This window comes from Neophocaena asiaeorientalis, unplaced genomic scaffold (assembly GCF_003031525.2).
Source record: "Neophocaena asiaeorientalis asiaeorientalis breed wild unplaced genomic scaffold, Neophocaena_asiaeorientalis_V1.1 scaffold59, whole genome shotgun sequence".
In the NCBI taxonomy this organism is placed as follows: domain Eukaryota; kingdom Metazoa; phylum Chordata; class Mammalia; order Artiodactyla; family Phocoenidae; genus Neophocaena; species Neophocaena asiaeorientalis.
Window position 1 is genome coordinate 1,722,593 of NW_020174268.1, and position 16,202 is coordinate 1,738,794.

General features: G+C 42.5%; 1 protein-coding gene across 3 annotated transcripts in view; it reads right to left on the minus strand.

The window, feature by feature from the left end:
• The window catches only part of ENOX1 (ecto-NOX disulfide-thiol exchanger 1), a 590,187-nt gene extending 585,595 nt beyond the window's left edge, over nt 1-4,592 (minus strand). For all 3 annotated transcript variants that reach the window (XM_024755644.1, XM_024755643.1, XM_024755640.1), the window contains exon 1: nt 4,308-4,592. The gene's annotated coding sequence lies outside the window, so the exon portion shown is untranslated. The remainder of the gene's footprint in view (nt 1-4,307) is intronic.
• Nucleotides 4,593-16,202: the final 11,610 nt, after the last annotated feature.

Genomic DNA, 16,202 nt, shown 5'->3' on the forward strand with positions numbered 1-16,202 from the left:
ATGTATCACACATGCAATACATTGCCTAAGTTTAGAAAAAAGCCTTAATGATGCACATGTGATCCAAGTTCGCCATCCAGTACTCCATTATCATTTCAGAGTTCAGAAGCAATCGGCACTATTGCCATCTCTCACAGATAGGTGAGTTGTCCTCCACAAGCGGGCTTCAGGTAATACCTTTGGCAAGAGAGCTTTGATAAAAGACTGAAACGAAGACTATGCAGGTACACAGTCTGTCCCATGTACTCTATTTCTTTTTAATTTTTATTTTATGTTGGTGCATAGGTGATTAACGATGTTGTGTTAGTTTCATGTGTACAGCAAAGTGATTCAGTTATACCTATACATGTATCTATTCTTTTTCAAATTCTTTTCTTATTTAGGTTATTACCAAATATTGAGCAGCGTTCCCTGTGCTATACAGTAGGTCCTTGTTGGTTATCTGCTTTAAATATAGCAGTGTGTACATGTCAATCCGAAACTCCCAATCTATCCACCCTGCCACCCTTCACCCCTGGTAACCATAAATTCGTTCTCTGTGAGTCTGTTTCTGTTTTGTAAATAAGTTCGTTTGTATCTTTTTTTTTTGAGCCCAGATCACTAGTTCAACAACAGTACGTCTATCACGTTACAGACAGACCACAACACGTGATTAATTAGCTGTAATGGTTAAACTCTTGCAGGTATACAAGCTGACCAACACAATCCTCAATCTCATCCCCGTTTAAAATTCATTTAGAGAATAATAGATCATTAAAGGTTGTCCAAAGATGTAAACAATTACCAAAGCAAGGGACTGGGCTTCCCCAGTTTGAGGAAAGAGGTGGAAAGTCACAGGACTTTCCGCGACTGAGGGCTGAATACACAATGCATCTAAAACCATAATGTAGCCTGGTGTCAACACTGAATTTTGACTCCCAAATATTACTGTATTTTCTAAGTATCTTTATTAGGATAAAAATCTTGGTTACAAATTCTGTGTAAAGAACAAAGAAAGAATAATTTGAGGGAGGAAACAGGAGAAAATTTTTCAAGTGTGACCCAAGGCAAGACATCCTGGAGATGACTCTGTAACCAGGCTCAAATCACAACACCTAACTGTGCCTCAGTGTCCCTTAAAACTAAAGGGTTAGGCCAAAGCATCAGTCTCTAACCCCCTCCTGGCAGTAAAATCCAGTCACCTATTTAGGTATCACAGAGAACTCAAGTTTTTGTAAAATCCTAAGAGCATCTAACGGCAGCAGAAAATGTGCTTACGATGCTTAATGACTATGAAGGGAAGAATGAGAAGGGTCTAAACAATCCTCCCAGTCTTGCATTTTTCAGTTTATACTAGGCTTAGGAGGGCAACTGAAATTAGATGCTTCATCTCATCCCACAATACCAATATAATTCTTATTATAATAACAATTTTAAATGTACATTTTAAAAACATCCCCAAAAGGAAACCACTTCACCTTCCTCAAATGAAAGTTAGTAGATCTGTCTCATTTGGAGGGTTGCGATGCTTGAGTTACAGTTATGAGTGTCAGGATGTGGAAGCAGCTGTCACTGCTTTGTTTTTCATTCACAGTAGGTGGTTGCCAAGCAACAAAATACTATTGTCTGTTTCCATGATCTATTGGCCAATTTTACTGGTGATAATGCTTTCCACAGTTTAAAACAGGGCCACCATTTGGACAAGGAGAAATGAGAAAAAATTCTAAGGATGACAATAACATATATATAACTAAACACACTGAATGCACCCCCAAATTATGTGTATAAATATATAGCTGTGTGCTGATATACATACATACATTTTGCGTGTGTGTGTGTGTGTGTGGGTGGGTGTGTGACTATATACATTTTTGTTCTACCTACCTCCAACCCATCTCAATTTGATAGGCCAAAAACTAGAATCTAAATCCCTGAGGGCAAATCAAAGCATGACCTGGAGATATGAAAACACAGTAAGAATTATTTTCTCAACAATAGCAATAATTACCAATTTGCCAGATGTATCAAATTCTGTCCTTTGAATACAAAGTTCTTCAGTCAGAAAAGCAATTCTACTTATATAAAAATAATAAATGGAAAGCCTTTACCATCTACTTTGGAATCATCAAACATATTTAATATGTCGTTTTACTTCAAATCATCTGCTACCACTGTGTACAAAGATAATAATTCAAGTGGGAATATTCTGCTTTTCTTTACACCCAAGAATCTTAACATATATTCACTTTTTAAATAATTGAACTGTGCTCCCTGGAATAGCCTCATGTGATTCCCCACTTTGTTTTGATATTGGTCCCTAGGGAATAACAGTCATGCTACGTTACTCTTGCATATTTCACTAGCTTACAAATAAAATAGTGTACTCACTATAAAGTTGTCAACATTAGCTTGCATCAGTTGCTGTTTGTTTTCCACTGACAAGGCTTCTAAAGATAAGAATTACAATATTCTTAGATGTACAGACACGACATCAAAACAGCCTGAAGGAATTAAAGCTGGAAAGTGCTAGAGGCAATCATGCTTTGAAATGAAGAGAAATCAGTGTCACTTACGCACACACATATATTTCTGCAAAGACCCTAAATAATGCCAGAACAGTCTTTGGATTTTATGCAATGCTCATCCCTTCACAATACTCCAAAGCACTTGAACTATTTAGTGCATCCCTCTAAAGGAGCCTTTGAAATTCACTTTTTGAAATTCATTACCACTTGCAAATCGATATATCGCAAGAAACTGGAATAAGCAAAACCCATTACGTGGATTGACATTATTACTATAAAATGTATCAAAAGGGCAACGTTAGCAGGACAGAAACAAAGTGTGTTAAATAATGAACTGAATACTAGTCAAAATTACTTTTCCGGACAGAGCCATCTTCAGCAAAACGCTCCCGGGAGCGCCCATCCGGGTTTCTCCTTCACGTCTCACCCCACACATGACCCACTTCCTTCTCCCTCAGCTTCTCAAGGTTGCTCACCTGTGTCCGGCCCTCACCAAGAAACAATTTCCTTCTCACTTTCTCCACCCTCCTCATAACCATTAGGCACCCATTACTTTCTCCAAACTACCGGACTCAAAGCTGCAGCCCAGTTTGCCACGAACCTCCCCATAAGCACTTGTTTCCCTCATCCTTCTAGATCTGCTTTAAAAATCGCCACCACCGAGCAAATACAATATTAATAAAAATAAGGTTACAAGCCAGTTTTTTCTTTTAATGTCACAGCAGCAAAACGTTGAGAAAAAAACAGAAAAGGAGAAAAGCAGGAGCGCATTTGGAGGAAGGCGGGTGAGAGCGTAGTTATACACAATGGGACGAGAGGATCCAACCGAGCCCCGCTTCCCCACCTGTCGACCCCAACTTCCCCCATGTGCGCGCCGCGGGATGACAACCACAACACTCCAAACCACCCCCCACCCCGGAAAGGAGGCGGGGTTACGCCTTCAGCCAATCAGGACCCGCAAGCCCCAGGTGTCCAACCTATGGGGTGGCCGTGGCAGTGCAGGGGGAGGACGTGGGGTGGTCGGGGAGGGGCGGCGTCCGTGGGAGGCGCGCACGTGTGGAGTCCGGAGAAGAGGGGAGGCGGCAGGCGTCCGGCTACCGAGGCGTAGGCTCTGCACCCTGGCAGCCGCCGAGTCCTGCTGCCCGATGCCTCTCTTGCCTCGGGCTGGACCGGGCCTCCCGCCGAGGAAAACCAGTCCACTGTGTCTGAGTTCCCCGAGTAAGGGGACAGTCACAAATAACAACAATAGTACCTAGTTCAGACAAGGCGGGGAGGAAAGTTTCCGGCCCGCACCCAGAGGAGTCCGCCACGGCTGGGAGAATGGATGCAGAGCGGGAGGGTGACGACCGGGAAAGAAGAGAGCAGTGGGAGGACTGCGCGAGCAGGACGCGGACCCGGGTGCGGTTCAGGGGTCGGCGGGCAGCGGGGTGCGCTGTCCAAGGTGCACGGGAGGTGGGAGGCGCGCGGCGGGCGCGGAGCCCGCAGCCAACACTAGCTGGCGGCGCTGGGGAGAACTGAGAATAGCTGTCTGGGGCGCCAGGCGCCCTCAGGCTCGTAAAAGTCACCCGGCTGCAGCTGAGGTAGGGAGGGGAAGGGCGCGGGGGGCTGCGGTGAAGCCCCCACGCTCCCCTGCCCCCCTCCCTACCGGCCTCACCTCTAGCTCCATTCCCCTCCCCCCGAGCCCACTCCCCTCCGAGCCTCTGTCCTGGTGCCGCGGCGGCGGCAGCGGCGGCGGCGGGACCGCGGAACCCTCGCTCCGAGCCCGGACGCCCCGGGGATGCTGCGGGCCCCGGAGCAGCTTACCTGGGGCTGCGGTACCGGTAGCGAAGGCAGCCAGCCGCGCGGACTCGGGCGCGGCGCGGCTCCTCCTCGCCTCGGCGTCCTCCTTCTCCGCTTCTCCCCGGACTCGGTCCAGGGCACGGAGCTCTGAGACCGCGCCGGGCTGCAGCTACCTTTCCCACCGCCGCCTCGGCCGCGCTACCGCAGACAGAGGACGCCCAGTGGCGGCTGGAAGCCTGTGTGAGTAGCGGCGCCGGAGAGAGTGGGATCTGCTGAGAGGCGCTGGAGACTCCGCGGCTCAGGGCGCGCGGCCGTGCGCACGCGCGCCGGCGAGTGTAAGTGTGTGTGTGTGAGCGAGCGTGCGCGCGCGCGCCCACGGGAAGGGGGAGTCGCGAGGGGAGAGGGGGAGAGGCCGAGAGACACTCGCAGGGACCGAGGCGAAATTCTTCGCCCTCGGAAATCCGTAAACCAGGGAAAAGAGGATCGAACGTGCGTGTGGCCCGGGGGAGCCGCCCGCGGGGCGGTGGCAGAGGAGGAGGGGAAGGCAGCGCGGCGCGCGCGGGCTCCAAATCCGAGCTGGGCTGGGCCGAGCGGAACGCGCAGCCACCGATGCAGCAGAGGCGGCGCCCGCAGCCCACTGTCGCGCTGCTCCCTCTAGCGAGGGGCCGGGCCGCTCGCTCCCGCCACCGCCGCTGTCGGGACTTCTCGGCTGGGCGCGTGGGGACGGGGATCGAGCCCCCACCGTGGCCACCGCAGCCTTGGAGGCGCTTGGCCCGCTGAGGGGCCGAGCGGGGAACCCGGCGCACGTGGCCGATTACCGGCTGGAGCCGGCGCGTGCAAGAGCTGCGGGCGTGGAGTGGGCGGTGGAACCCGGCGGAGCGCGGCCTGCCGCCTAGACTGGGTAGAGGAAGCCGGGCGGGGGAGCGAGGGTGAGGTCGGTCAAGGGTGCGGTCAGCAGGCACAGTCGAGGGTTGTGAGGGCTTCCACTCCGGGCGGAATGTTGCCTTTTTTCCTCCTCGGAGGCCACTTTTCCTCGAAGTTATCCACTTCCCAGGTAAAAGTGCCGGCTTCCTCTTTGTTCGGATTCAGCTAACTGTGCAGGCATCCGACTTCCTTGAAGTCCGGCTTCTCCAAGAACCGGCCAGCCTGGCGCCGCTCTTGGCCCTTTAAACCTCTGCTCTCTCATTCAGCCAAGCTACATTGTATACCATAGAAATAAAAATTTCAGGCACATTTACGTGCCCTTTCTCCTAAAAGACTTATTGTCCTAGCGGTATTCTTTTCCATGCTTGTTTTAAATTCTGAATGCACTTTTATTCCCTCAAGAATTTCTTAAAGGGTCATAAGGTCTGGTTGATACTTGAAATACCCTTCCTGGCAAGAATCCTCGGGCAGGGGTGGGGGCAGGGTTTGTGTTTCGTACACTTTTGCATGCCCTCCAGTACTGAGCCCAGTACCGTGTACTTTGTGTGTTCTCTATAAATGTTGAATGAATGACATTGTTTTCTAGCTTCACATGTCCTCAAGGCGAAGACTTGGATGCTGGGAAAGTCATTACCACCCCACCAGACTTGCTTGATTTTAACTTATACCATTTCCCTGTGTGTGACTATTTTCCCCTTTGTCGGCCAGAGCCCCAGTGCAAAGAATGACGGCAGAGAGTACTGACCCATTGTGCAGTCTCACCAGGGTGCTGGCAGAGATCACTCTGCAGGGAACCCGATGGAGCACCTGGGTGTGAGAAGGCTAAAGCGTGCTTCATTTCAGTCCTGGGGGAATCCAGTCTCTCAACATGAAAGTCACATTTCATTAGCAGTTTATAATGTCTCTTCTAGAGTAGAAGGGCAGGAAAAGAGGTTTAAGAGAAATGCACGTTTCTAATAGCTTGTCGGGTACAAGATTTTCTCTTGTAAAGAGCATTACTTAATGGCTACTTGCCAATACATGCAGGGTCACCCCAGACGACTAATTCTGCTGTAGCACCAAGCCCACATCCTTCAACCTTGGTATTTCTACAGTCATCCTCTTAGAAGCAAAAGTCCTCGATTTTACATTCCATGCTAAATTTCAGTTCCTTTGAACTCAGGCTCTTCTATGAGCTGCTTCTCTCTCCACTCATGATATCACAGCTTTGAAATAGAACTGAAATAAAGTGAAAATTAAAATGGATTTATTTGGGTGCTGTCGTCTGTTCTCTAGTGGGAGTCCCTTTAAATGATTCCTCTTCTGTCACTCAATTTACAATCTTCTTAGAAGCCACTTGTTGTGATATGGAATTCACGTGCTTTTTTGTTAGGTTGAAAGCTTAGATATTTTAAATTTTTACTTGAAAGGAAGCTCTAGAACTTGCAGAAGGAGCAGAAAAACTCTGATACCCAAAATGGGCTTATGACAGCCAACCTTTAAAATGGCTATTAGAGTCTTCCAAAATAATTTTAAATAATTTTGTTTTGCTTAAAAAGTTGCCTTTATGGTTTCGTTCAACAGCTTCCCAAGTGCTTACTTGCTTGGTGGGATGGAAGAATGGAACAAAGCCATAACTTCTCTGATGAGCACCAAAGGGATTAGACTTGTGTTTGTAAAAACAAATACATTTAGAAGAAGCCAACATTTAAAAATAAGAAGGTAGGCTTGGAGCAATCTTAATGTATGTTAATTTAAAAGATAAACCATAGAAAGAAAGACTAACGACGTAAGAGAGAAAGTGTTTCTGACCCACTTAAAAGTTTAGAGGACTAGCTACGATTAAAATGCTATAAACCATAGCTCTTCATGCTAGCTAAACACTAAATAATAATAAAACGTTCTACCGAGAAATTCATTTTCATATGTTATTATCAGTTGAACTGAGAATTAATAGCATAATTATAAAGGTTCGATTTTTCTTCCTAAAAAGGGAATGCTCCTTAACATAACTGCTTTTTTCAATTTGCAGCAGTGCAATGAACTAGTCAAACATTAACTTCCTTAAAAATACTGGATTGGGAAAGGGTGGGGTGTGTAGAGAAACACTTCACACTGATTTGACCACAATGAACTAATCTGCCCCTCTGAAGTTATAACAAAAGCTTTCTGCCTCTGAAGACTGGTAAATTTAGGCTGTGAGATGTACCGTGAATTCCAAAGTCAACTGCTCATGCTGGGAGCAGATTGCTCCAAATTCTCTCAAGTGAGAAGCCAGGGACCGTTAGCTGAAATGCTGCTGTTGCGTTTAGTGGTTGTGAGCACGCATAAGGATACAGGTAATTTCCCCCATAATTAGGTCACAGATCACTTAGTGCATTAGAGTTTTAAATGATTAAAAAAAACACCTTGACTTGCACCTGGACCCAAATGCCAGCTCAGTACAGAGTGTAGCATGGGAACAAGAAGAAGTTTCAAGTTATCCTGTTTCTCTTCATGGTCTTATACATTGTTTTATTTCGGATATTACTTAGGGCAATTTAATTCTAACTGGAGATCAGGCATGTTTGGGGAAGTCAAAAATCAGAGGAAAAAGGTTATAGTGTATTCCAAGCAAATGTAGGTGGGCTTCCAGAGTTATCAGTGCTGACATTCCGGAGACAGGCGAAAATATTAAAGACCACAGGTTCTTAATAGTTTATGGAATGATGGATTTCCTGGAAGGTGAAGAAAGCTCTAGATCCTCTCCTCTGGAAAGTGAGCATCTGAACACAAAAAAAATTTGAATAAAATTTCAGGAAGTTAAGGGAACACCCTCTGAAGCTCAGGTTAAGAACCCCTGTCTAACATAGATCCTTTGCACATTGATATTTATGGCTAAAGGGAAATGAATTGGTAGATATACTACTATCCTTACTTCTGTTTTTAATCCAATAAGTTATTTGGTTGTCAATACCAAGAAGATGCATAAGCAAATCAGTAAACCCCACAAGTATTTATTGAGTACCTACTTCATAATCAGTACCATTCCTAATGCCATGATTGTTAACAAATAAAGTATAAAATGCAATCTATCTCTGCCTTTAAGGAGCCTACAATCTAGCTATCATTATTCTTGAGAACAAAAAAGTGAACATAAGCATAATTTATCACTTGACCAGGTACAAAAAACTTCAACTTGAATTACCAATGTGACTTAACGAGCCATTTGTTAAGTAAATAAACCATTCCATTGAAAATTGATTAGTGGCCAAGGTATATATGCATATTTTCATATTCATATTCCCTAGTAGTAATAAATTACCACACGATGTATAAGGTAAAAAGCTAGTCTGTTGCTGAATTCTGAATTTTAGATTGGGGATAAGAAGAAAATTACTGACAAGAAAAAATCAGCCATATTGGCAATGGCAGCTGTGGATTAAGTATCCCTGGAGATCCCTGGGCAGAGTGGAGTTGATTAGAATATGCTCATCAATTTTATATAGTTTGTATTTCAACTGATCCACAAATTAGTAGGACCACCCATGTATTTTGAAATTTCTGTATCTACAAAGACCCTTCCGTCTATTCTTGGATAATTTTGGTGTAATATTTTATTATGACTCTCCTTAAAATTTCTTAATTTTTGCCCTCTGTTTTTTTCACTTTTTAACGTTATTTATTTTTGGTTAATAGAACTTTTGAAACTACAACTCCTTCACTCAATTCATGACAGACTTATAAAGAGGAAAAGCAATCATCCAAGGAAACAAGAGATTTTCAGTTAAAGGAAGTGTTACCATGAACTCCTCTCCCACTTACAGGGTGGCATGAACATAAAGCCAGTCACATAATTAGAGCTGTGGAAAGCTCAACCATCCATGTATTGACCACTTACATAGCCTGCCTCTCCAAGGGCCCCAGAGGCTTCATGTGGGGACACCAGGACTACCAGTCACATCTTTTTACTTCTCCAGAGGCTGACTTAGTGTCATATAAAAATGGCACTGGACATCAAGTTGTAAGATCTGAGTTCAATCCCAGCCTGGCAAACAAGTTGCTATGAGACCTTGGGCAAGTCACTTTCTGAGCTTCAGTTGACTCTCCTGTGTAATGTGGACAATAATAACTACCTCATTGATTAAGAAAATTACAACGTGAGAAAGGGCTTCAAACGTTGTGGGAGCTAAGTAAGTCTACGCAATCTTGGATTTAAATCAAGTGTGTGGCAGAAAATTGGAACACGTCCACGAATGGGAAGCTCCTGTAGAAATGCTGGAGCCTTTGTTAGACTATAACTTAAAGAACATTGAACTGATTTGATGATTTCTTGGAGTCCCTTCCAAGGATATTTTAAGAAAGCCACAGACAACCAGAAGTTGGCAGAAACAGACACATGCAGGAACTTGTGGGTTCCATAATTCTAGAGGTGTTGTAATTCTGTAAATTCTGCTGCTGTCGCAAAACCCAAGCTTTTGTGTTCATTTGTTTTTAATTAGTCTCTGTTTTTCCTGTCACACAGATCCTGCTTCCCCAACGGTGTTTTGAGCTGCTAACTTAGCTATAGGAACATTTATTTTACAGATTAAGACCAACTGTAAACTTTATTTTTTTTAAACAAAAATAATTCACTGTTTATTCCTCCTTAATTGTGAAAGCAGTGTGTGTACTCCTTGGGGGAAAACAAGCAATACAGAAATGTATAAAGAAGAAAAAATATGCTGTAACATCACCTCTCAGGGACGAACCAACATTCCTACTTTGGCGTATACCTTTCCAGACATCTTCTTTGCATCAGTTTATTGTTTTAAAATGTCATCCAAGTCAACGTATCAGCCATTTAAATATATACTAGCATGTTATGGGCAGAAGACCTAAATAGACATTTCTCCAAAGAAGATATACAGATTGCCAACAAACACATGAAAGAATGCTCAACGTCATTAATCATTAGAGAAATGCAAATCAAAACTACAATGAGATATCAGCTCACACCAGTCAGAATGGCCATCATCAAAAAATCTAGAAACAATAAATGCTGGAGAGGGTGTGGAGAAAAGGGAACACTCTTGCACTGCTGGTGGGAATGTGAATTGGTTCAGCCACTATGGAGAACAGTATGGAGGTTCCTTAAAAACTACAAATAGAATTACCATATGACCCAGCAATCCGACGACTGGGCATATACCCTGAGAAAACCAAAATTCAAAAAGAGTCACGTACCAAAATGTTCATTGCAGCTCTATTTACAATAGCCCGGAGATGGAAACAACCTAAGCGCCCATCATCGGATGAATGGATAAAGAAGATGTGGCACATATATACAATGGAATATTACTCAGCCTTAAAAAGAAACGAAATTGAGCTATTTGTAATGAGATGGATAGACCTAGAGTCTGTCATACAGAGTGAAGTAAGTCAGAAAGAAAAAGACAAATACCGTATGCTAACACATATATATGGAATTTAAGGGGAAAAAATGTCATGAAGAACCTAGGGGTAAGACAGGAATAAAGACGCAGACCTACTGGAGAACGGACTTGAGGATATGGGGAGGGGGAAGGGTGAGCTTTGACAGGGCGAGAGAGAGTCATGGACATATAAACACTAACAAACGTAGTAAGGTAGATAGCTAGGGGGAAGCAGCCGCAAGGCACAGGGATATTAGCTCGGTGCTTTGTGACAGCCTGGAGGGGTGGGATAGGGAGAGTGGGAGGGAGGGAGACGCAAGAGGGAAGACATATGGGAACATGTGTATATGTATAACTGATTCACTTTGTTATAAAGCAGAAACTAACACACCATTGTAAAGCAATTATACCCCTATAAAGATGTTAAAAAGAAAAAATATATATATACTAGCATTTTAGCAAAAACAGTTAAACTCTTTCACAAAAAGATTCAAAAGTGGTTTTGGGTTTTTTTTCCTTTCATACTCTTCCTTTTCAGGATTCTTTGCTCAGCGAGTCCTTTAAACAGGATTTTACCAAGTCATCCTTGAAACCTTCCCTTTTTACTTCCCCACTTCTAACAGTGAGTACTTCTTAATGACCCTTTAAAAACTTAATGTCACCTTGAGCTGCCTCGTTCTGGAGTCACAAGCCCTGCTCCTTGGCCTCTAGCCATTCTCTGGATGCTTTGCATTACTTAACCTCCACCCCCAAGATGAGGTCCGGCTCTGACCTTGGATCTGGTACTGAATTCCCTGATGGAGCAGGAAAGATTCTTGATTTCAATAAGTAACCAGAATGTTCACTGGAGTGACCATCTACCGGTTATACAGAAGGTTGGCCTGGAGGTGAATTATTTGCGTTCATGTTTTGTGTCAATTGCTGCAGGCAAAATTTGGGAAGTGTTTTATTTGTTTTAAGAGGCTATAAACAGTCCTTCAAGACGAAAATGCTGACTATAATTCCAAAAGAATCCCCCGCTTTTGCAATTGAGCATGCTATTTCACCCAGGAAGCTATAATTATTAATGGAACATAATAACAATGTTTATAATTTTGTTGATTTGTTAGTTGTACAGAGCACAAGTTCCCAGAGTAAAACAACCCCAATCCAGGCTATCCCATTCTGCAAATCCAGGAGACCAGGACCTCTGGCATCACTCTTAAAATGAAAGCTAAAGAATTGACAGTAGGAAGGAAGGAAACAAAGAAAACAAGGTGAGATTATTTATCTATAGGAGTTCTCTGAAGAATATACACCCTACCTTGGAATTATGAAAGTTTTAAGGAAATAAGTTACCACCTTGTATGTGCAACTAATCTAAGAAAAGAATGAAATAATAAAATGCAACATATGAGACAAGCTGTAATCTTGGAAATTGTATACATGGCATAGCAATATGCATTAAAAAGTTTTAGAGAATTGATAGCATGTCTCTAGCATTCATCAGAGAGAGCCATCATGTTTAGCAAATCAGAGAATTTCAGCAACTAAAAAGGGATACTTTTGTTGCACAGGGTCATTTATCTTGATTCTTTCCTGTCCTAGATGCTGCAAGTTTATGTCTATGGGTCCACCTTGGGCTAAGAAGTGGCCTTGGGCAGGAAGAGGTACCAAGTTTATGGCATGGAATCTGAAAGGTGAGGTGAAAGAAGAAAGTCTGAAACGGAGACAGGACGAGGCCACTGCTCCACAACCAAGTCCATGAGAGTAGAGTAGCCATGGAATGCCCCTCATATGTGGTGCTTGGCTTGGCTGAAGCTCAAAGAGATGGATGTGTTCTACTTTTATTTCTTTTGACCCCATTATCAAAAGTCAGCCTTTATTTCAATTAATATAATAAGGCCATCTTTGACCAGAATAATTAAGAAAAAATAAGTACCAAAATATTTTTAAATTTTAATTACTTTGTGGCAGTTCTGCTAAAATATAGTATGTTGTATATCCTTTAATCGTCACAAATTAAAATCACTGGAATGAATATAATATTTAATAGTAAATAGAGAGCATAGAAAAGTAAAAATATTATGGGATTTAAGATCAGATTGAGCTAAATTTAAATCATGGGTCTGTCACTCTCTGGGTGAACATGGGTAAGTTTCTCTTTTTTGTTTTAGAGATCAGTAAAATTAACTTTTAAAAAACTTGAAGTGTAGTTGATTTACAATGTTGTGTTACTTTCAAGTGTACAGCAAAGTGATTCAGATATATATACATATACACACACACATATATAGATATATCTCTATATCTATATCTATATCTATATCTATATCTATATATATTCTACCTCTCTGGAGAACCTGGACTAATACACCATCCTCCACCAACAAATGGACCTTTGAGTGCACATGTCTGCTTTCTCTGTATACCTTCAAGGTGTCAGCCATCTCTTCTTGTTTCTTCAGTGTGACTGACTGTAGATTCTTCTCTGCTCAAAACAGAACTCCATTGCATAGACTTGGGGACACCTAGTTTTCACTACAAACAGTCTCTTTTTACTTATTTCCCATGTCTAGGCTTTGTTCTGAATACATAAAGTATTGATATCTTAAAAAAAAAATGCCCAGCAGAAAAGGCATGCATCTGCCTACCCTCCTTCATGTTCAACTCCCCACCCCTCATATCATACCACATGTTCACCCTTGTAAACCAGTTTCTTGTGATTTCAGCTAGCATGAATCATTTGCTCAGGACCAGACCACTTACCAATTTTTTGCAACTGCAAAACTGGGGACCAAGCCTCACACCATGAAGATTTCATTAAGGGTTACATCCTGTGTGACCCAGCCTGAACATTCAGTGATTTTCATATCATAACAATCACAAGTTTTTGGAAATACATGAACTCAAGTTCTTTTCCATATTTAAGACAGTCCAAGGGTCAAGTTTTCAAATGTAAAGATCCAGTCTGTATATTTATATTTCTTAATCTGTGATGTATAAGGGATTTAATCAAAGTATAAAGAAGAGTTTCCAGACAAAGAAAGTGATTGCATCCAAATTGAGGTAAGAAAGATGATGGGATTGTCCTCTCTGAAGATCTTTATAAATAGGTCTAAATAAAAGTATTTACACATAGTATTTCCTAAAGGCAGACATTGATAATCAATCAAGCACTCTTCTAGTCAGATGATTCTCTGATACTGTAACTTTCTATTCTCTGAATAGAAAATTCAGAGTAGGATAATATATTTTGATAGTTTTATTGCATTACAATTATAGAAGGAAAAATGAAAAGAAATGGAAGTTGGCCTTTAGCAGCTGTTTTAATGAGACAATCTTCATTTCAGATTTCTGGAAGGGAGACAATAGTCTGGGAGAGAAAAACAAGATTTTGTTCTTATCGTGGTAAAAGATATTTTGTTAAAGATCTTGTTCTTATTGTGTGCATGTGCGTGTCTGAGAGAGAGAGAGAGAGAGAGAGAAAGAGAGAGAGAGAGAGAGAGGGAGGGAGAGAGATCTAAGCTACCTGCTATGGACTGAATGTGTCCCCCCAAAATTCATTATGTGGAAGACTGATCCCCAGTGATGGTATTGGTATTAGGCGGTGGGGCCTTTGGAGGTAATTAGGTCATGAGGGTGGAGCCCTCATGAATGGGATCAGTGGCCTTACAAGCCTTACAAGAAGCGACATGAGAGCTTGCTCTCTACCATGTGAGCATAAGACAAGAAGATGGCCATCTGCAAGAGAGTCTTCACCAGACCCTGGATCTGCCAACACCTTGATCTTGGACTTCCCAGCCTTCAGAACTGTGAGAGATACCAGTCTGGTGTTTAAGCTAGCCAGTCTGTGGTATTCTGTTATATGAGCCTCAACTAAGGCATTACCCCAAGTTATTGTAGTAGTTGTTGTCTTTTACCCTAACTTTGGCAAAGGGGCCATGTAGTAATCTGTTCTTGGACTAGAAGACTATTAGAATTTCCAGGAAATCAGTAAAGTTTTGCTAACAACCATGCATAATTGTGTGATTGTGTATGTGTTTTACTCATATAGGCTTCTCATTAATTAGACAGTTAACTAGAATCTTATTTCATTCTTAAAAAGTAAATGTCAATTATGACTTTGTATTTGGCTTATATTTCTTTTTTTTGTTTGTTTTTGTTTTTGTTTTGTGGTATGCGGGCCTCTCACTGTTGTGGCCTCTCCCGCCGTGGAGCACAGGCCCTGAACGCACAGGCCCAGCGGCCACGGCCCACGGGCCCAGCCGCTCCGCAGCACGCGGGATCCTCCCGGACTGGGGCACGAACCCATGCCCCCTGCATTGGCATGCGGACTCCCAACCACTGCGCCACCAGGGAAGCCCTGGCTTATATTTCTTTAAAGCTATTTTCACTCTCTTTTTAGATTTCATGTTACACGTGATTACCTGTAACTAATGAAAATAAAATAAATGCTTTAAACTTTTTAGTGAATATCACATCAGGTCTCCTTTTTTTTTTTTTTTTTTTTGAGCATTCTAACAATCTCATGAAAGAAATATATCCTATACCTATGCAGAAACACAATCCACAATTAAATCTTCACAGTGACAGTGACTTCCCTGCTGGCACAGTTGTTAACAATCTGCCTGCCAACGCAGGGGAAACAGGTTCGAGCTCTGGTCTGGGAAGATCCCACATGCTGTGGAGCAACTAAGCCTGTGTGCCACAACTACTGTAGCCTGCATGCCTAGAGCCCGTGTCCCGCAACAAGAGAAGCCAATGCAACAAGAAGCCCACGCACCGCAACAAAGGGTAGCCCCCGCTCGCTGCAACTAGAGAAAGCCCACGCTCAGCAACGAAGACCCAACGCAGCCAAAAATAAAATAAATATTAAAAAAAAAAATACTTCACAGTGACATTCCTTAAGAAGACAGTGTTTGCTCAAGCAACCATTTCACGAAATTCTTCTAATAACTGCATTACTCTGGAAACCAATGGCATTGACTTGTAAATTCTACAAATGGAATAAGATGAGAGTAAGGGCACAATGCATCCAAATTCAGGCTTCACAGTGCTTTATTTTAGACTGTTGACTTATGTGACATGAAGATGGAAAACACATCTTAGAGTCAGAAGACTGGGTTCAAGCCATGGGTCTCCCAATTACTGTCTTACTTTCAGTAAATTATTTTACCAACGCCTGCCCAACTTTTTTTTTTTTTTTTTTTTTTTAAGGGAAGCCCCCAACTTTTTCATCTGTAAATTAGAGATAATGGTGATGCCCATCTCACAAAATTATTATGAAGATTAGATTGTTCACATAAAAATTTTGTAAAATCTAAGGCATTATATAGATGCTAAAATATCTGGAGGGTATTACTACAATTGTTACTATTTAAAAATATTAATAATTTCAAAACTATAGGATCGCAGTCAATCCTGAGGTGAACTACTTGGCATAGTTTCTAGAGCAAAATAAAGAACATGCTTGTTGTTCACTTCATGCCAATAGCAATGTTTCCCCCATCAAGGACACAGCATAGTATAAAGCATATAGTAAGGTGTTCAGTACATTTTGCTGGACTTAATTGCCCCACATTATTTATTCCCTTCTGTTTTTTTTAATTGAAGTATAGTTGGTTTACAAAGTTTCGGGTGT